This window comes from Mustela nivalis (genome assembly GCF_964662115.1).
Source record: "Mustela nivalis genome assembly, chromosome: 14".
Classification (NCBI taxonomy): Eukaryota; Metazoa; Chordata; class Mammalia; order Carnivora; family Mustelidae; genus Mustela; species Mustela nivalis.
Window position 1 is genome coordinate 36,712,565 of NC_139033.1, and position 20,371 is coordinate 36,732,935.

The 20,371-nt window shown below is 46.8% G+C and overlaps 1 protein-coding gene across 1 annotated transcript in view; it reads left to right on the forward strand.

The window, feature by feature from the left end:
- Positions 1-12,868: 12,868 nt before the first annotated feature.
- Positions 12,869-20,371, forward strand: part of ATP8B1 (ATPase phospholipid transporting 8B1) — a 125,352-nt gene continuing 117,849 nt past the window's right edge. The window contains exon 1 of the mRNA XM_082699839.1: positions 12,869-13,206. The gene's annotated coding sequence lies outside the window, so the exon portion shown is untranslated. The remainder of the gene's footprint in view (positions 13,207-20,371) is intronic.

Here is a 20,371-nt window from a genome sequence, read left to right on the forward strand (position 1 = left end):
TGAGTTATGGGTCTATCAATAACCTAAGAATGCTTTTCTTCTTGTAAATCACTGAGACATTTGTAAACGGATGCAGACTTGGGTCTTCTAGGACCGTGATCTCTAATAGTTAACCATTTGTTTTTCCTTTCCCCTAGTGTTAGGGTGGCCAGGAGTGGCTGAGGAAGATCACTCCTGTCAGGGTGTGTGACTAGGGAGAAAGCAGGGGAGCAAAGTTTCCCTTCATCGAGTCAAGTGTCTACCACACCACTGCTTAACCCAAACAATTGTGTGAGTGCAAATGACATTCCAAGAGAGATAAGGTTCTCCTTGTACCCATGTTGACAGGACTCTTGCGTCCTTCAAGCCGGGTTGGTCTCTTGCTTCCGGAACAATGGGTGGTGGCCTCTTGTAACTTGAGGGGTTCTCAAAGAATGCCTGCTCCAAGAGCTCAAGGAGGATCTTTTCTCCTCAGACTTGGCTATAGCTGCTGCCTAAAATTTCACCACCAACCACCAAGAGTTAGGTCATCGAGCTAAAACATTAATTTCTGTTGAAAAGGACGATAATCTTGGAAGGGTTAACACATGTGGCTGTGATCTGTCATTTCTCTCTCCCAACTGATATCTAGCAGGAGAAGACGTACCAAACCATGGGCAGAAGAGTGAGCTGTCTCATCACGATCACTGAAGTCCTTGAAGAAGGTGGGCCTGGGCCTACCCTGAGGGAAGCTTGGGATGTCAGGGGGGTGGGATGAGACTTCCTAGCACCTCAGGGATGGAAGAACGAGCCCCAGGATGGAAGTTCCCATGAGAGAAACAGTGGAGATGGACTTTGAATCAAAAGCTTTCAGTTTCAAAAGGGACCTTGATGGTCATTTGGTCACATACACCCGCTTTACATGTGAAGGATCTCTGTCAGAGAAAGGTCAGGTGACCTGAGGAGGCATGTAAGAGGCCCTAGCAGGTGTCTGAGGTGCAGGCCTCAGACCCTCTCCCTGATTCCTAGTTCGGGAATTGTCCCATCTTCCAGGTTTGGGGTTCCGTGGAGGGGGGCTGAAGTGTTGAGGGAGAGGGAGAGGTGCTAGGGCTTGGCTGGTGGGGGAACCAGGTTTTGGGGGGCCTGAGGTTTGTATCAAGGGGTGGAGGGATAGGCTCTTTAAAAAAACAATTACAAAATTAAAAATAACAAACTTAGGCACAAGGCCTTTGAGGGTCCCTGAAGGCTGGGCGCCATTAGCTTCATGGTAGACCTGGTAGACCAGAGAGGTCAGCTCCTCACATGACACTCCTGCTTTAAGGTCTTACAGTTAAAAAAGAGAAAGAAAACTTTGTAAAAAAGTTTGAAAATCGCTGCTCTGTATTAGCTGTTACTTGGCATCAGTTAGGACTAGCCAGGATGGACCTCATCATCTGCCAACATTTAATTGTCAACATTTTTGAGAAATTAATTTTTTTTTTTTAGAAATTAATTTTAAGTGAGTCATAGGACATATACCTGTGCAGGACTCAAAGGTAGGACTCAGAGAAGCGCAGTAATGTTTGACTCACAAGATGGAATCTGAGTGATATTTTATCAGGCGCCCCATAATCAGATGTCATAGATTGTTTAGATTTTAATGCACAGGGCTTTAACACATTTTTTTTTAAAAAGATTTTTAAAAAAATTTATTTGAGAGCGAGAGAGAGCGAGAGAGCACAAGCAGGGGAACAGCAGAGGGAGATGGAGAAGCAGGTTCCCCGCTGAGCAGGGAGCCCAACTCCGGGCTCACTCCAGGGTCCTGGGGTCATGACCCAAGCTGAAGGCAGACGCTTAACCAGCTGAGCCACCCAGGTGCCCCATAATGCACAGGGGTTTAAAAATTCCTTTCAAATGAAGCATACCCTAAAAAGCCTTTTTTTGTACGTTGGTTATGTTTTGTTTGGTCATGTGTTCTAAATACTGGCATCTTTCTCATTAGTGGTTAGGGGAAGGAAAGTCAGCTAGAACTCTCAATGCATGAGAATGGGAGGAACATCTTGGGAATGTCCTCACCCTAAGGAAAGAGAAGTGGGAGCAACAGGCTTCCGTACTATCAAGTCCTTAATAATCTAGAAGATAAAGTTGTCCTGAGGCTAGCATGAGTTTTATCAGTCAGCTCTATCCTATGTCCTTCTGGATTGTTTGTGGGTTCTAATATTGCTGTTGTTAGGAATGAGTTGGACAGTTATGGAGTCAGGGTCAGGGTCCCCAACAGGAACATATGGAGTCAGGACAGCTAAAATCCAACAGCAATACCATAGATTGTTTAGATTTTAATGCACAGGGCTTTAACACATTTTTTAATGTGTCTGCAGCTAGACAGGACAGCACTGGCATTCTGCTTTGCACTCTTTGTAGAGATGATTTCTGCAAAAGGTCCTCAAATAAGGCAATTAATTAACCACAAGGCATTTGTCAATAACACGGGCAAGGGCAGTTAAGACATAAGCCCCGGATGTAGAGGGAATCTTAAGCAGACTCTGCACTGAGCGGGGAACCCAACATGGGGCTCGATGGCATGACCCCGAGATCATGACCTGAGCTGAAACCAAGAGTCATGTTTTAACCAACTGGGCCACCTAGGAGCCCCTCACCCTTTTTGATGCCCAACTTTAATTTGTAAAAAAAAAAAGGGGGGGGGGAGGGATATATATTAACTGAACTCATTATGGTAAACATTTCATAGTATATGTGTATCAAATCATCAGTTGTTCACTTGAAATGTACACAGTGTTACAGATCAAATATATTTCCAAAAGGCTGGGGTAGGGGGAAGAAAAGCTATGAGAGAGGACGGGTTCCAACAGATATTAAATAAAACTAGGAAGGCTTTCCACAGTGTGGTGTTGGTGCACAGACGCAAGCAGCAGTAGAAGAGAAACAGAGGCAACTGCCTGATTAGTACATGATGAAAGTGTCATCTCATCTCATCACGGAGGCAAATGCTGGCTTTTAGTAAATAATGCTGGGATGTGCGGTTAGCCATTTGAGAAAATAAAATCAGAGGAATACCTTATGTCATACACAAGACATAAATTCCAAAGGCATCAGGGTTGTAAATGTGAAAGGGAAGGAAGGAATGAAGACAGGAAGGAAAGACGGAAAAGACAGAGAGGAAGGAAGGGTCAGAAGGGGTAGAAGCTGACTGGGATTTGAAAAGTAAAAAAATACAAACTTCTTTTTTTTTATTAGTTTCAGAGGTAAATATGAACTTTTTTTAAAAAAAAGATTTTATTTATTTATTTGGCGGAGAGGGACACAGCAAGAGAGGGAACACAAGCAGGTGGAGTGGGAGAGGGAGAAGCAGGCTCACAGGGAGCCCAACGTGGGGCTCAATGCCAGGACCCTGGGAACAGGACCTGAGCCTAAGGCAGATGCCTAATGACTGGGCCACCCAGGAGCCCCCCCTTAAAAGATTTTATTTTAAATATGAACTTCTTAGCTATCAGTGATTATTGTGAAATTCCCACCTTTTACCCATTCATTTGGGATAAAAATACTGAAGACCGTGAAGGCCTAAATGTTTGGTGGAAAGAAAGCTCACTGAAGTATTTCAAGTTCTTGATACCTCTCTGTGAATTAATTTATAAGGTTACCACTCTGGTGGTAAAAGCACTGGTTTTCAGTTAGTTTTGCACATGAACAAAAGGCAATGAGGATGGGTTGGGGCAAGGCCGTAGAGCGTGAGAGGCTGGTTCTGGGGTTCCACACTAAGACACATTCCAGCAAAAATTTAGAACCAGAGAAGAACCTTCCTAAAAGTGAAAAGCTGATCACCTGTAAAGAACTGGGAATCAAAATAATAAAAAAATCTGGACAGCAACACTGGAGTCTAGATGCTAAGGAATTCTAAAAAATTCTAAAAAAAAAAAGTGTTTTCCAACCTTAGGTTCAATATGCAGTTAAACTATGAGAGAGGAATAAAGACATTTCCAGATGTAGAAAGGTATAGGTCCTGTGGGTTGCCTATCCAACAGCTACTCTCCTAAAACTCCATCCCTACTGACAAAGACCAGTTCCCACAGTGGGTGCTGATGATGACATATACTCATTTTTTGGGTCTTCTTCCAAGCTAAGATTGGTCAGATGACTGGTTTCTGACAAATGAAATTAGCTAGCTGCTGCAGCCACCTGTGACCTGAAAGAGGGACATCACTACCAATATGATGAAAACAGGGCAGAAGTATAAGTACTTGGGCTCTGATGCAATCACGGAGCCACTAACCCAACTGAGAACCCTCCACCTCCAGAGACTTACAGGTTTGATGATGATGATGATGACGGTAGAACAACCCGTTTGTATTCCGGAACACTAAAGGCATCCAAATGGACATAGTGAGCCTCAAACTATTCCTCTCTCATGTTTCCTTTTTCAGATGTGCTCCACCAGATTTAGCAAGTCCAACAGAAATGAAAATGTGAAGTGGCAGGAAGCCTCAGGAGGACGGTGAGGGGACGCCCTGCAGGACAACGATAATATTCGCACAGGAACAGGGACAGAAGGCTCCCGCAGAAGACACTGCAAGGAGGGAGAATGTAAACTGGTAAGTTATGTGTTGTCTATCCTGAGAGGAGCTTTGTGGTTATGTGAGCAATTTAAGGCCTAAATTAATGGTAGGAAAAGGGTGGGGCTTAGTAATTGGGGAAAAAGAAAGGCAATAATTAACCCTGGTCAAAATAAAAAACTTGAGGAGAAAGGAAATATAATCATAGAATACCATGTAGCTTAGGTGCAAACAATATTCCCATAGGCATAATACTGGATCCACTGAACATGATTTAACTATAGATGGGAGAAATCTAATTATGATGGGAGAAAGGGTGAGTGAATGTGTGGGCACATCGTTGTACTGGGAATAGAATGCATGACAGTTAACTCTTCCTCCCCCATAGCAAGAAGTCCATAGATGATGTCTAGGACAGAAAAACATCAGAAATAGCAATATAAACATGCTATTTGTATTGAGAAAGTAAATGCAAGAACCAATAAAAAATTCTCTGGAGGGGTGCCTGGGTGGCTCAGTGGATTAGGGCCTCTGCCTTCGGCTCAGGTCATGATCCCAGGACCCTGGGATCGAGCCCCCGCATCGGGCTCTCTGCTCTGCAGGGAGCCTGCTTCTTCCTCTCTCTCTACCTGCCTCTCTGCCTAGTTGTGATCTCTCTCTGTCAAATAAATAGAATATTTTTTTAAAAAAAGTTCTCTGGAGAATATTTGAGCATGAGAAATGGTGGGGTAGCAGCATTATTGTCTTCCGTTAGAAACTTTGCAGTACTACTTGAGCTCTTAAACTATACGTATTTATTACTTTGACCAAACTAAGTTAAATTTAAAAATTATACAGGAGCATAGTAAAAAAAGAATTTCAACTGTACAAAGACATTTGTGAAAATGTCTCCTCTATATAGATGAGCACTGTGAATGATTTCTTGTGCATCCTTCCAGGTTATCTATCTTTCTGTCACACAAATCTATAACACTCATGTATATTATTTATATGTTACACAAAAGGAGACAACTTGTAAACATCACATAAATTTTATTTGTACACACATACTCTTCTGTACTTTGCATTTTCACGTAACGGTATATCTTGGAGATGTTCCAAACAGCAGCGCAAGTAGGTCTCCTAATTTTTAACAAGGCTGATTATTATCCTGTTTTATGGATGTAACCTCTTTTAATGGACATTGAGGCCACCTCTGGTCTTTTGCAGTGAAGAAAGTGCTGCAATGAATATTTGTGTACATTTAGCTTTGTATAAATGCTTAAATATATCTCTAGGATAAATTCCTAGACACGGATTGTTGTTGCACAAGGCACACGTGTTTTGTTATGGGCTTCTGTATTTCCTCCCAAAGGAGTCACACAATACACAGCCACCAACAGCCTAGGAATGCCCACTTCCTCATAAACACTGTCAAGGCAGTGCAATTCCAGATTTTTTTTTTTTTTTTGTCTTTGCCTGTGTGATCAGTGTTTCTTACTGCTTTGTTCTTGCACTTAATTGGGAGGGACAATCATTCATGCTGGCTGGCAGTTTAGGAAAATTAAAAAGGCAGTATTCATATATAGCCTAGGCTGCTGTAACTTTATGGAAGAATTTGAATACTATTCTTTGTATTGCTCCAGTGATGGCAACAAAGGCTTAAAAATGTCCCAGTTCTAATAAAACATAAACTCTTCTTGTACCATGGGCCCACCATTTCTAGAAGCAAGTTGAGGAGGGCAAATCACAACCCACTAAATAATAAGAACTGGAGAAAAGAGGTTTAGAAGCCTTAGAATCCAGTAGTGGTGGGTTGGGTGCCTAGGTGGCTCAATTGGTTAAGCCATTACCTTCGGCTCAGGTCATGATCCCAGAGTCCTGGGAGCAATCAAGTCCCACAACAGGCTCTCAGCTACATGGGGAGCCTGCGTCTCCCTCTGACCTTTCCCCCTCTCATGCTCTCTCTCTCTCTCTCTCACTCAAATAAGTAAATAAAATCTTTTTTTAAAAAAATAAAATAGTGGGGGGTTGTAGTTGGTCAGATATTTCTGGAAGCCAATCTGGTAAATACAGAAATATTCAACAATAGTAATGATTAAATCATCAGCAGGAGAAAATACAAGTATTGAGAATGATGACTATGCAGACCCTGCCACGAGAATTACTAGGCACTTAGGTGACACAGCAGTGTTCCATGCCAAGAAAGACCAAGAAGAATAAGACTCAGGGGTGCCTGGGTGTCTCAGTCATTCAGCTTCTGCCTTTGGCTCGGGTTCTGATCCCAGGGTCCTGGGATTGAGCCCTGCACTGGGCTCCCTGCTCGGCAGGAAGCCTGCTTCTCCCTCTCCCACTCCTCCTGCTTGTGTTTCCTCTCTCTGTCAGATGAATAAAATCTTAAAAAAAAAAAAAAAAAAAAAGACTCAGTCTTGGGTCTCAAAGGGCTCCCATGCAGTGGGGAATAAGCACAGGTTAACAGTTAAAATACAGTGGGATTAAGGCTTCCTTATGCTATGGGGACTATTGTCTGGGGGCATCTGGGGCAAGGCTTACCCAGAGACCAGGCAGATGAATCCAGGAGGACATTTTTTAAAGATTTATTTATTTGAGACAGAGAGAGAAGGAGAGAGAGAGAGAGAGAGTGAGCACACATGCATGAGTTGGGGTGGGGAAGAGCAAAGGCAGAGAGAGAAACAGATTCCCCACCGAAGCAGGAAACCTGATTCGGGGCTCCATCCCAGGCCTGTGAGATCATGACCCGAGCCAACAGCAGGCATGCACTTAACTGACTGAGCCACCCAGGTGCCCCCATCAAGTGCTATTTAGAACTCAATGAACTGGGGTGCCTGGGTGGCTCACTGCATTGGGCCTCTGCCTTGGGCTTGGGTCATGATCTCAGGGTTCTGGGATCGAGCCCCGCCTCAGGCTCTCTGTTCAGTGGGGAGCCTGCTTCCCCTCCCTTTGTGCCTGTCTCTCTGCCTCCTTGTAATCTCTCTGTCAAAAAAAAAAAAAAAAAGTTCAGTGAACTGCAAGCAGCTTGGAATAGTGGGAACTTAGTTTGTGAGGGATGAGGGAGGGAGTTGGAAAAGTGAACTGTTTTCGTGTAAAATGTAAAAGGTAAATTATGAAAACTGTTCTCATGACACCGTGGTGAATGATGAAAACGGGATACACACAGACTTCTTACGATCACGTGAAAATATGGCTCTGTATGCTAAATGGTCACCAGATATTTTCAAAATTGTTGATTAATTATGAATTAAGTTTAACTGGGGTTATTAGTTCAATGTCATGTTCATGACATTTTCATATAGATAGTAGGTAATGGAAAAACTCCTTGTAAAAAAAACTGTAGATGAGTTCTATATATTTACATACTCATGAATATGAAAGAAAGAGATGTGAACTTAATATGCTGAGAAGTATCACCTCCCCTGACATCTCTTGCATGTTAAGCGTGGGTACTAACAAAATAACGGAGACACACTTGGTTCCCTGGGGTTTAAGGTTTCTTTTGCAGTCCAATTTTTTATTTAAAATGGTGATCAGGAAAAAAGAAGTCAATAAGTAGTAAAGGAGATATTGCCTCCTTTAAACCAGAAGAATTTGGAAAATCATTTTTGCAGAGACAACAGATGTTATCACCTATATCTGTTGTGTTTTTTTTTTTTTTTAAGATTTTATTTATTTGTCAGAGACAGAGGGAGAGAGAGCGAGCGAGCACAGGCAGACAGAGAGGCAGGCAGAGGCAGAGGGAGAAGCAGGCTCTTTGCCGAGCAAGGAGCCTGATGTGGGACTCGATCCCAGGACCCTGGGATCATAACCTGAGCCGAAGGCAGCTGCTTAACCAACTGAGCCACCCAGGCGTCCCCCTATATCTGTTGTTTTAAATGACATTTAAAAGAAAGTGAGGCAGACTATTTGAAGCTTCTAATTCCACTTATTGCAAAGACAGACTCATCTAAAAGGTACGTTCTTATCATGTTTAGAATTCTGGAGCTGGACTAGAAAACGGCTGGGAAAAAATTGCCTCCCAACGGAGTTAATCTTGACCACCAGGCACAGGTTACAGTAGCACCTAGTGTGGCTTGAATACCTTTCCGTTGGCATTAAATGCTTTAGTTTATTTAAAGTGACCACTGAGCTTACGAAAGAGGTGAATACAGTCAGTATGACTCCCTTTAAACATCTTTCATTCTTTACCTCCTATCTTGTAGGAAAAAATTCTAGGAAATGGATTTCAATACTCCCTTTAAACATCTTTCATTCTTTACCTCCTATCTTGTAGGAAAAAATTCTAGGAAATGGATTTCAATAAAATGAGCTCGTTCTCTTGGAACCTCCCCAACCTTCCTCCCCGCATCATGGAAGTGCACAGGAGTGTTGCCAAGAAAAGGAAAAAACAAAACAAAATAAACAAACAAACAAAAAAAACAGAGAGAGAGAAGGAAAAAAAAATAACAAACAAACAAAAAAAAAAAACAGGAAATTACAAACCGGCAAACCCTGAAATACACTGTTAGCCTTATTGAGAAATGGCTGTTTCTGTTAATTACTTTTCCCAACATGGAATTATTTTCCCCTTGCAAGGGAGAGCTGCTGGTTATGGAGTGGGAGTGGCTTCTCCATAAAACCAGAATACTTATTCCATCCCTTCGGGGTACTCTGAGAAAGCAGCTCAGAGGCTGGTGGGATCCGGCGGGATTCCAGGACAGAGTGACTCATTTCAAAATCAATCTTTGTCGCATTCGTGAAACACTTTCAGGGATTGGCCTGACTAGACACCCTGAAATTTGGCATGGTTCTCTCACAGAGGACAAAAGTCAGGACTTCGAGGTGAGCTACTTCCTTTCTCAGCAAGGGCAGCTGACGTGCTCTGAGAGCCGCCTTCTCAATGACCAGGAGGGCACAAGGGAGGGCAACACAGCAGGACAGGGTTTGAACATGCTTTGTCTGGTGGGTTCTAGGTGAGAGGAGTTTTCAAGGACTTTCTCTCCCCGAGGATGAAACCCCTTCACCTTCTTGCAAGTCTTTTCCAAACCCAACTCTTCGTGAAGCTTACCTTGACCATTAGTTTAAAATTGCAACTCTTTCTCCCACTCCTAATCTCTTAACCCTACTCTATTTTTATTATTTTTAATGTATAACTCTTAATGTACAGGACAGTGAACTCTTACATACGTGTACGCTCATATAACCATCACCCAGGTCAAGATACAGAATTTTTATAGCACCCTAAAAGTCTGCTTCAGTGGCCCCTCCCAGCCAGGCCTGTTCTATTTTTTTCAAAGCATTGTCTCTTTTTAAGATACAATTTCCTTGGGGCGCCTGGGTGGCTCAGTGGTTTGGGCTGCTGCCTTCAGCTCGGGTCATGATCTCAGGGTCCTGGGATCGAGCCCTGCATCGGGCTCTCTGCTCCGCAGGAAGCCTGCTTCTCTCTCTCTCTCTGGATTCTAAATCTAAAATCTTAAAAAAAAAAAAGATACAATTTGCTGGGTTGGTTCACCGATATATCCAAGCAACTAGAACAGTCAACGCCTACTAAGTGCTATTGTTAAATGAATGAATCTTTATTTATTTATTTTAAAGATTTTATTTATTTATTTGACAGAGAGAGATCACAAGTAGGCAGAGAGTTAGGCAGAGAGAGAAGGGGAAGCAGGCTCCCCGCTGAGCAGAGAGCCCGAGTCGGGGCTTGATCCCAGGACACCGAGATCATGACCTGAGCCGAAGGCAGTGGCTTAATCCACTGAGGCACCCAGGTGCCCCTTTATTTATTTATTTATTTTTAAGATTATGTTTATTTATTTGAGAGAGAGAAAGAGAGCACAAGCAGCGGGAGAAGCAGACTCCCTGCCGAGCAGGGAGCCCGAGGTGGGACTCGATCCTGTGACTCCAGGATCATGACCCCAGCCGAAGGCAGTTGCTCAACCAACAAAGCCACCCAGGCACCCCAATGAATGAATCTTTAAAACAATACCCATTGTGTCCCTTTCCCCCACCTCTCCTCACCCTCCACTCCATGTGGTCTGTAAGAGAAACAAACCAGCTTGAAATCTTGTGTAGACACAGACGCGTTGTGTTACTGACGCGATGTGAGTTTAGGTGTGGACTGGACAGATCTTAGTGTAGTCTGTCTTCTGTGCAATGCTTTCTTGGACAGGTTGATCACTTGCTGGTAGATCTGCAAGAAAGAAGGGATCCTTCCTTTAGTCTAGAATCCTCTCTTGACTCTTAGGTGTACTGGCCTTTCTCCTGGTAGGGCAGAGCCCTCCTCAGTGGCCTGTCTTCCTTCTGACTCTGCTGTTCCTATTAACGCCAGCACCTAGCTTGGGGAACTTGGCTCATCTTCGTGCTTCTGTCTGCCAGTCAGTAGTAGATTCTGGCCACTCTGCGCCCTGTCATTACTCCTGATGCTGTCCCTGAAAGTTCCTCCTCCTTCCAACGGCGAGTCCTTCGGGCCCACATTATGTTTCTTTACTAGATTCTTAAATGGTACCCTCATCTTCAGTCTTACTTTTCAAACTAGTCTAGTTATTTTCCTTAGAACACAACACAGATCGTGCAACAGTTGTGATCATAAATTTTCAATGGTTTGCAAGTGCTGTCAAAAGGAAGCCCAAACTCCTTAACCTGCCCTTCCAGCCCTATGGACGGCTGTTGCACTGTCAGCCAACTGGTTTTCCCCATTGCTATTCACTGGTCCCTATGTTTTCCAGCTTCTGTACCTTTGCTCTGCTGTTGGGTTCAGAAAATGGAAGGAACCATTTAAGGTCATCCATTCCAGTCTCATTTTACAGATGAGGAAACTGAGGCCCAGAGAGATTAAGTGACTGACCAGCCCACTTGCTCAGAAGTCAAGTGTGACAGGGTGCCTGGTTGGCTCAGTGGGTGGGGCATGTGACTTTTTTTTTTTTAAGATTTTATTTATTTATTTGACAGAGATGTCAAGTAGGCAGAGAGACAGGCAGAGAGAGAGGAGGAAGCAGGCTCGCTGCTGAGCAGAGAGGGGCATGTGACTCTTGATCTTGGGGTCGTAAATTCAAGCCTCACGTTGGGCATAGAGATTACTTAAAAATAAAAAAATCAAGTGTCTAATGAAAAAGAAACTCAGGGCAGTTTAGGGTTTAACAATACCAGTGGAATCTTTCACATATGTGGAGGAAGAATAGTGGGCTATTCTTTGAATATCCTCTCCACTCAACTCTGATCCCTGAAAGTGTGGCTCTCCCAGCCCCAAGTGCGGCATGGCCTCCTCAGAGAAGGCTTCCTTAAGCCCCCAGGTGGGCGTCTGAACTCTCAGGCCCAGGACCTGAAACCCTGATCTACAGGTAACTAGATATTTATCTGCGAATTCTATTTTCCTTACTACACCTTAGGCAAACTTTTTTTTTTTTTTTTTTGACGATTTTATTTATTTATTTGACAGAGACACAGTGAGAAAGGGTACACAGTCCGGGCGAGGGGCAGAGGGAGAAGCAGGATTCCTGATGCGGGACTCCATCCCAAGACTTTGGGATCTTGACCTGAACCCATGGCAGAGGCTTAACGACTGAGCCACCCAGGCGCCCCGAAGCAAACTCTTCGATTCATCTTCGACTTTCCTCCATTCCCTCTAGAGACTCTTCCATTGTGGGTGAGCAGTAAACTTCTGCTGAACCGAGTTTCCAGTGTGCGGTACACACTGTTGAGGAGGCAAGATTCACAAGCCCAGACACCAGCCCGGAGACCACGCACGCGAGTCCCCAATTTCCAGCTACGGCGTGCCATTTCACCTGCTGCAGGTCGGCTGCTTAGACCCCAACCCCTAAGGGCGAAGGAGGTCGGTCCCCGCAGAAGGCCTGCTTGCTGCCACTCCAGAATAAGTTTCTCCAGGTCTTTCGGTGTGGTCCCTTTCCCCACCCTCCGCGCGGTGAACCGCGACGCGCGTTGGGTGACCGGTCCTGGAACGTGACTTGGCGTCGAGAGTGTACGGCTCCCCTTACCGAGGGAGGTCAGGTCCCAGGCAGGCCGCGGCCCGGCCAGCTTTCCGGGCTGGCGCGGTCACCGACCCCGGGTGGCGGCCAGGCTGGCGGAGGGCGGCGGGAAAATGACGCGAGCCTGATGGGGCGGGGTGGCGAGCGCGGCCCCCAGGGAGGCGGGGGCGCGGGAGGAGCCCACAGCGACCGCAGCTGCCAGGTCGCGGGTCGGGCGAGACCGGGGACGCGCTCCGGGGACGGCCGGGGTGCCCACCTGCCGCCAGCGCGCACGGAGGGCGCCAGGCAGGAGCTGGGCCTGGTGTGCCCGCCCAGGGGCTCCCCGTCCAGCCCCTCTCCGCCCCCGGGAGGGACAAAGGGAGGGCGGACGGCCGGGCCCGCCCCCAGCCCCAGCCCAGCCGCGGCTGCCGGAGAGAGACTGGAGGCACCACCCCAGAGCGGAGAAACCAGTTTGGCCGGTCCGGGGGTGCGAAGGGAAAAGGGCGGCCGCTGAGGACGGGCGCACGGACGCGGGGCGGGAGAAGGCGGGGGAGCCATTGGGGAGAGGCGAGAGCCAGAGGAGCCGCCGCCAAGTGGACACGCTTCCCGGGGCCCAGAGCCAGCCCCCGTGCGCCATGAAGCGCTAGCGCGGCCGCCGGGGCTGGGGCCAGGCGGTGGCGGTGGCGGCGGCGGCGGCCAGGTGCGCAGCGAGCGCGCGGAGGGACGCGCCCCCGGCGGATGTCCCAGCCCGGGCCAGAGAGCGCCAGGTAAGGAGGGGCGCGGCGCGGAGCCCCCAAAGTTCCCCACCCGGGGGGATCCCGCGGTGTCCCACAGGTCCTCTGGCCGCCCCGGAGCGGGTGGACTCCCGGGATCCGGGATGCGGTGGCCCCAGCTGTCCGCGCCCTCCGGCTCCGGAGCCCACAGGGTGGGATTCAGGTGGGGGCTGTAGGAAACTTGGCGGCCTCGGGGATGGAGAGGTACAGCTGGCCGGACGGGCAGCTCCCAGGAGACGTCCAGGAGGTTTCACCTGCCGGGAGGAGAGGGAACTCGCAGGTGGCGTTTGGGTTGTTTGCGTTTGCCACGCACATGTCTGGGGTTAAGCTTTAAGGGGCGAGCCAGGCAGGCTTTGCAGGCCCTTGAGGGGAGAGCCGCTGGTTTTCCTGCCGTGTCTGCCGCGCCTCTGGAAGTCTCCCGTGGCCAAGTTCTGTTGGGGCCCCCTTTGGGAGCCGATGCCAACGTGTCTGAAAAAGACCTTAGGACCTCATGTACCAGGCGCACCTGCGGGGAGGGATGGAGGGCGCCTGCTGCAGGGCCAGGGACGCGCCTGGCATCTTTCGTGAGCTTTAACGCAGGTCGGGAGGTGATGGGGAAGAGGGACACTTTTCCCGGTGATGGTAGGGTCGTCTCAGCCAACTCCGGTGGCACCGCCACAGGCCATCTCCTTCCTTTCCCAGTATGATGCCGGGCGCTGTCACTTCGCGGCTGTGCGTGCGGAGCGGCAGCTTGTCGCCGCGGAGGTTGCAGAGAATGGCGAGTGTTTCAACCCTCCGCTTCCCCACACACCCCCCAGGGTGTCCGCTCCGCTTCTCCGAGGGGTTGTGCGCGTCGGGTCCCGGAACGCGGCTGGGGAGGCGGATTGGCCACAGCTGTAGGGGAGGACGAGAGCGCGGAGGGGATGCGGAACGCGGGAGGGGAGTTGACACGCGCGGGTCTGGGGCCCCTGGGCGGCATTTCCGCCCCGCGAGTGCCCCCCAATCCCACCTGACCCCTCCCGCCTGCCCGCGGTGCCCCCCGGCCGAGTCCATGTCCTCGTTCAGCGCCCGCCGCCGCCGGGCTCCCTTCCCGGAAACTGCCCGCCCCGTTGGCGTGAGAAAAGATTCTCTCCCATCTTCCTGGTTGCGTTGCCTTCGGATTTCTGCCTCGACTCCTTGGGCATTGCAGGAGACCGCACGGGCGACGAGCCTGGAGATCGCCAGGCACGCAGTAGGCTATGGGCGAAGGCTGACTGCTTTTAGGAACAAAAACTGAAAATGTGTGATAAAATCTCCAGGGATGGTGAATGCTAGAGTGTATAAAAAAGAGAAAGCACAAAATGTGAATTTTCACGGTCTCCAGAGCACTTTGGTGTTAGACCTAAAATGCCATTCGTTAATGTGGGCCTATTGGGGAAGGCTTTCTGTGAACGTCCTATAAATACTTTCACCGTGCCAAAGATAATGAATGCTTATTAGCTGGTTCCTTTCTGGGGGAGAAGTCTGCCTGCAATTACTCTCAGAATTTTCTTAATGACTTTCATTATGTGCTGGAGGCTTCCTTGTTGTAATTTTAGGTAAGAAACCTTAACCACTTTCTTCTTTTGCCGCTTGCTGGTGGCTGTGCTTTGGTGATTCTTGTCTGTTCGGGAGGGCCAAATAAGGCTCTTGCGGCCTGATACTGGTGAAAGTACATGGCCATCTGTGTGAGAGCAGCTCTGGCTGTTTTCAAGCTTTGCTTCTGGCTTTTAAGGAAAATGCATGCCAGGGTGCACTTGTTCTTGGTAGTGATGGACCTAGGAGATTTTTTTCTCTTTAATTTTGTTTTTAAGGGACCCCTGGGTGGCTCAATGGGCTAATCCTCTGCCTTCGGCTCAGGTCGTGATCTCCGGGTCCTGGGATGGAGCCCACATCAGGCTCTCTGCTCAGCAGGGAGCCTGCTTCCTTCTCTCTCTCTCTCTCTCTCTCTCTCTCTCTGCCTGCCTCTCTGCCTACTTGTAATCTCTCTGTCAGATAAATAAATAAAATCTTTAAAAAAATTTTTTGTTTTTAAATTGAGACTTTATTTTTTAAAAAGTTTTTTTTTTTTTTTTTTTTGGAAGATTTTATTTGAGAGCAATAGAGAGTACAAGCAGGGGGAGCAGCAGGCAGAGGGAGTGGGAGAAGCAGGCTCCCCACTGAGCAGGGAGCCCTGTGGGGCTCCATCCTAGGACCCTGAGAGCACAACCTAAGCAGAGGCAGATGCTTAACCTACAGATCCACGCAGGTGCCCCTAAACTGAGACTTAAAAATAATGCTCAGCATGGAGCCTGCTTGTCACTTCTCCTTCTGTTCCCCTTCCCCACTGCTTGTGCTCTTTCTCTCAAATGAATAAATAGTCTTTTAAAATGATTTGGTAAAGCAAATGGCTTAACAAAAAAGTCAGCAGACTTAAGGCTCCATGTTTGGCCTGGATTTCAGTCTTGGGGATCTTCGCATTCATGGATGGATCACCTCCTGCTGTGAGGTGTTTCCCTGCCTAACTTTCCTTCCTTCATCTTCCTAAAGCAAGGAGTAGTGGAAAACCTGTGGATTTAGATTCCCACAGGATTTCATTCAGTTCTTTTACTTATTTTAAGTTGTATTTCTTATAATTTTTATTATATTTACTTTTATTTTTGTTTGCTTATTTATTTTTACCGATTTTCTTTCTTTATGAGAGATGGAGAGAGACAGGGAGGCAGAGGGAGAAGGAGAGGAAAAAGCAGTCTCCGCACGGAGCAGAGAGCTTGATGTGGGACTCAGTCCTAGGACCTGGGATCGTGACCTGAGCTGAAAGCAGATGCTTAACAGACTGAGCCACCCAGGTGCCCTGCATTTACTTTTTAAATTGTCTAAACTTAGATAAATTCCTAAATTTTCTGAACCTCAATTTACCCCCCAAAAAGTTATTATCAACTTCCTTTGGTTGTTGTTGAGAGAATTAGTGAGAGAACAGGTGAATGTCCCTTAAACATAGTAGGTGTTCTTATGTTCTTTCTTCATTAAACTGCTATTTTAAAAATAGTATAATGCCCAGATGTTTGATGTATTTTTTAAAAAGATTTTATTTATCTGACAGCACAAGCAGGTGGGAAAGGCAGAGGAAGAGACTCTGCAGGCTTCCCACTAAGCAGGGAGCCCAATGCAGGTCTCAATCCCAGGACCCCGGGATCAAGACCTGAGCCCAGGCAGATGCTTAACCAACTGAGCCACCCAGGTGCCTGTTCAGTGTATTTTTAGTATTTTATTGCCTTGCTGGTTTGAATCCCTTTTCATAAACAACATTCATGAAATCCAGGTGATCCTTATAACTCTGGCGAGATTTGAATCTATTATTTATGTTTTCTCTTATGAATGCAGAGGTACTTGCTTTTTAGTTACTAGAACAAGTTTTGTGGGGTCCATCCATGTCACGTATGTCTAAAGAAAGGTGTTTTTTTTTTTAAGATTTTTAATTTTTATTTATTTGAGAGAGAGAGACAGTGAGAGAGAGCATGAGCGAGGAGGAGAAGGTCAGAGAGAGAAGCAGACTCCCCGTGGAGCTGGGAGCCCGATGCAGGACTCGATCCTGGGACTCCAGGATCATGACCTGAGCCGAAGGCAGTCGTCCAACCAACTGAGCCACCCAGGCGTCCCTAAAGAAAGGTGTTTTTAAAGTCACTTAAGTGCATAATTTTAGGTTGCTTTTGTATTTGCTTCTAGATTCCTCTCATGGGAAGTTTCTTTGGGGGGGGGTGCATGTGAGTTTTCAGGTGTTTGTTAGCATCTCTCAATTAGCTTAATTGTATTCACAACACCTGTAGATGTTTTGTTACTTAAGATAAAAATTAATTTGCTGCCAGGGAGTTTTAATAACACAAAAAGAAGATCGCTTATCCTTCATTTTGTTAACCAGGTTATTCCTGAATGCCTGTCCCTGTGCCCAACTGAAAAGAATGCCCAATCTAAGATCTTGTCAGATCTGGTGTTAACGGAAGACTAGCACAGTGGAAGAAGAATCTAGAAAGTGTGTATGTATAATACAGTCTTTTTTTTTTTTTTTTAAAGATTTTATTCATTTGACAGAGGGAAAGATCACAAGTAGACAGAGAGGCAGGCAGAGAGAGAGGGGGAAGCAGGCTCCTTGCTGAGCAGAGAGCACGATGCAGGGCTCTATCCCAGGACCCTGAGATCCTGACCTGAGCCGAAGGCAGAGGCTTAACCCAATGAGCCACTCAGGCACCCCTGTATAATACAGTCTTGTTTCTTGTTCTTATTTTTTGAAAACAGAGAAATTATCATCTGATTCTAAGATGTATTAATTAGTATTCTCCCTAATACTTCTAAATGCATTGTGCTTTTAATTAAATACATTGTTTCCCAAACATGCACAACAGGAAGTATGTTCCATACTGGTCCCAGGGCCCCTGGAGCCCAGAGGCTGGTGACTTTCGGGCTTCGCAGTCCTTTGACCTAACTTGTAATCCGGATTTCACAGATTTCTTAGCCGCATAACCTAGGCCAAGTTACTTAATCCGTCTGGCTTCAGTTTTTTAATCTGTAACGTGGAATAATAATAACAATAATAATAATAACAACAACAGCAGCAAACCTCACAAGGTTTGTGATGAGTTCCAAATAGCAGCATGAATGCAGCGAAATACAGCTTGGCACAGAGCTCAGTAAGACGTAGTCATTAATATTGGTATTGGTTTGGGGCGCCTGGGTGGCAGTCGGTTAAGCGTCCCACTCTTGGTTCTGGCTCAGCTCCTGATCTCAGGGTCCTGAGATCGAGCCCTGAGGAGGGCTCCACACTCAACATGGCGTCTGCTTAAGATCCTTTCCCTCTCCCTTTCCCACCCCCTACCTCCCCACCCTTGCATTCTCTCTCTCTCTCCTCTCTCTCTCTCCAAAAATTGTTTTACTGTTGTCATTGGATTGCTCAGTAAATATTCATTGCTCACCCAGCAATTGCCTCTCTCCTAGACTATGTAGGAAACAGGAATCACTTTGCTTGTTGGTATTTATTTAAAAAACATAGGGGACTGTTTGCACCAAGCCCTGGCAAGAAAGAGTCTCTTAGGGTAGGGGTGAGATTCTGAACCTTCACATCCAGGATTTGACTTCTGGAGCATAGACATTTGGGGACAGCATGAAATTCAACTGGCCTTGATGGCCTACGGACACGCCCACTCAGTCACAGCCATGAAGTTCTGGGTGGAGGAGTTGCTTGGGCCATAGGGAGCACTTCTGGGTCTCCTTTACCCCCCCACCTGCTATCTTTTTCCCTCGGCCTCTGTACTTGCATTAAAAAATATATATATATTCTTCCGTGTTCAGAACCCAGGAGCTTCTGGAACTTGAGTCTTCCCAAAAGGATCTGTGCCCTCTGTGTCTCTCATTTGTGGCGCCTAGTAAGCAGTGCTAATTAGAGACCCTTGGGACGGTCCAATTCATTCATTCATTTAAAAAAATGGCCTTGAGGATCTCTTCTCTAGCTCCCTGTCCTAGGGATTACCTCTCTGCTTTGCTGAAGCCTGTGAGCATAGCAGAGGGTCCGAGTTATGGGTTTGTTTGTTTTTTCTTTTTTGGCAAGAAAAGAGCCAAGCCCTGGCAAGAAAGAGTCTCTTAGGGTAGGGGTGAGATTCTGTTCTCTTTCCCTCTGGTCTCTGGATATTGTTCCTCTTAGCAAGGGGAGATGGTGAGCCCAGCCCGATTCTGGCTCAGAGGCTCTGTGGTCATTAGCCATCTCCAGGCTAGTGAATTTGCACCAAAGAAGGGAGCGAGCTGGGCCAGGAAGCTGGCTCTCAGTCTGGGGAAAGGCGTGGACTCCTGATGGGGGTGGGTGGTGGGTGCTGAGGTCACCCTTGTCCTGGGGCAGCCTTTCAGTGTCAGTGGCCACCTCCCCTTCTTGGCACTGAGAATCCTGTGGTTCGGCATTGAGTGCATGTGTGTCCTGACCTTTGGCTGGTGGCTTTGCTCCTTGACAGGGCTGTCCTTTATTTATGGTTTTGTTTCTCTGCTGAGTGGCTTTTGTTCACCAGAGATGAGGCTTGTTTGGCTTAGAGCACAAGGTGTTTGAAATCTGTTTTCTAACCTTTCCTCAGGTTGTGGGGGGGATATGCTCCTTGGAACTGGTCAGGCACCCAGTATGGTCCTCATATGGTCTCCCATCGTCAGCTCCGGTGGGATGGATGCATTATTTTATAAAGCACAAAGTGACTTGTACACAGATTCTCTGTGTCTTCTTGGAGTGCAGTGACCTACGGGGACCATTCTCTGAGATAGGTATAGATGACCCGTGAATCCAGAAGAAACGTTTAATGTTCTCTATAAGGAAACTAATGACCGTTTGTCTTGGGTGGTTTCAGTACTCACATACATGAGAAGATGGGTCAGATTTTGTATGTTTCGTGCTGGAAACTGTTGGCCTTACCACAGTATCAGGAATCAACTTGTGGGCCTCTAAGCCCGGCACTGGCAAACGTTACATCAGAAATTCTGGAGGCTTATTAAGCAAAAGCAAGTGTGTAGGGTTCATCAGATGGAAGAGATTGTGGGAATTCTGTGAAAATCTGTACTCATGATCTCACCATAGTAGAGAAGTTTATTTCATGGGAATTTTGTCTGACTGTGATCAAGTTTTGATAAAATTTGGCTTTTTAAAAATTTGTTAAAAATTTTATTTATTTGACAGAGACACAGTGAGAGAGGGAACACAAGCAGGGACACAAGCAGGGAAATGGGAGAGGGAGAAGCAGGCTCCCCCCACCCCAAGAGGGAGCCTACTGGGGGCTTGATCCCAGAATCCTGGGATCATGACCTGAGCGGAAGGCAGACACTCAACAACTGAGCCACCCAGGTGCCCCAAGATTTGCTGGTTTTAAATGTGAATTCAGTGGCAGTGAGTACCTTCATGATATCAGACAGCAGTCACCACTGTCCCATTTCCAGAATTTTTTCATCATCCCATTCTCATACTGGTAACCTGGTAACCGTTAAACAGTAGCTCCCCCCTCCCCCTCCCCACAGCTCCCAGTAATCTCTATTCCATTTTTTTTTAAAAAGATTTTTTTTGACAGAGACATCACAAGCAGGCAGAGAGGCAGGCAGAGAGAGAGGGGGAAGCAAGCTCCCTGCTGAGCAGAGAGCCCGAGGTGGGGCTTCATCCCAGGAGCCT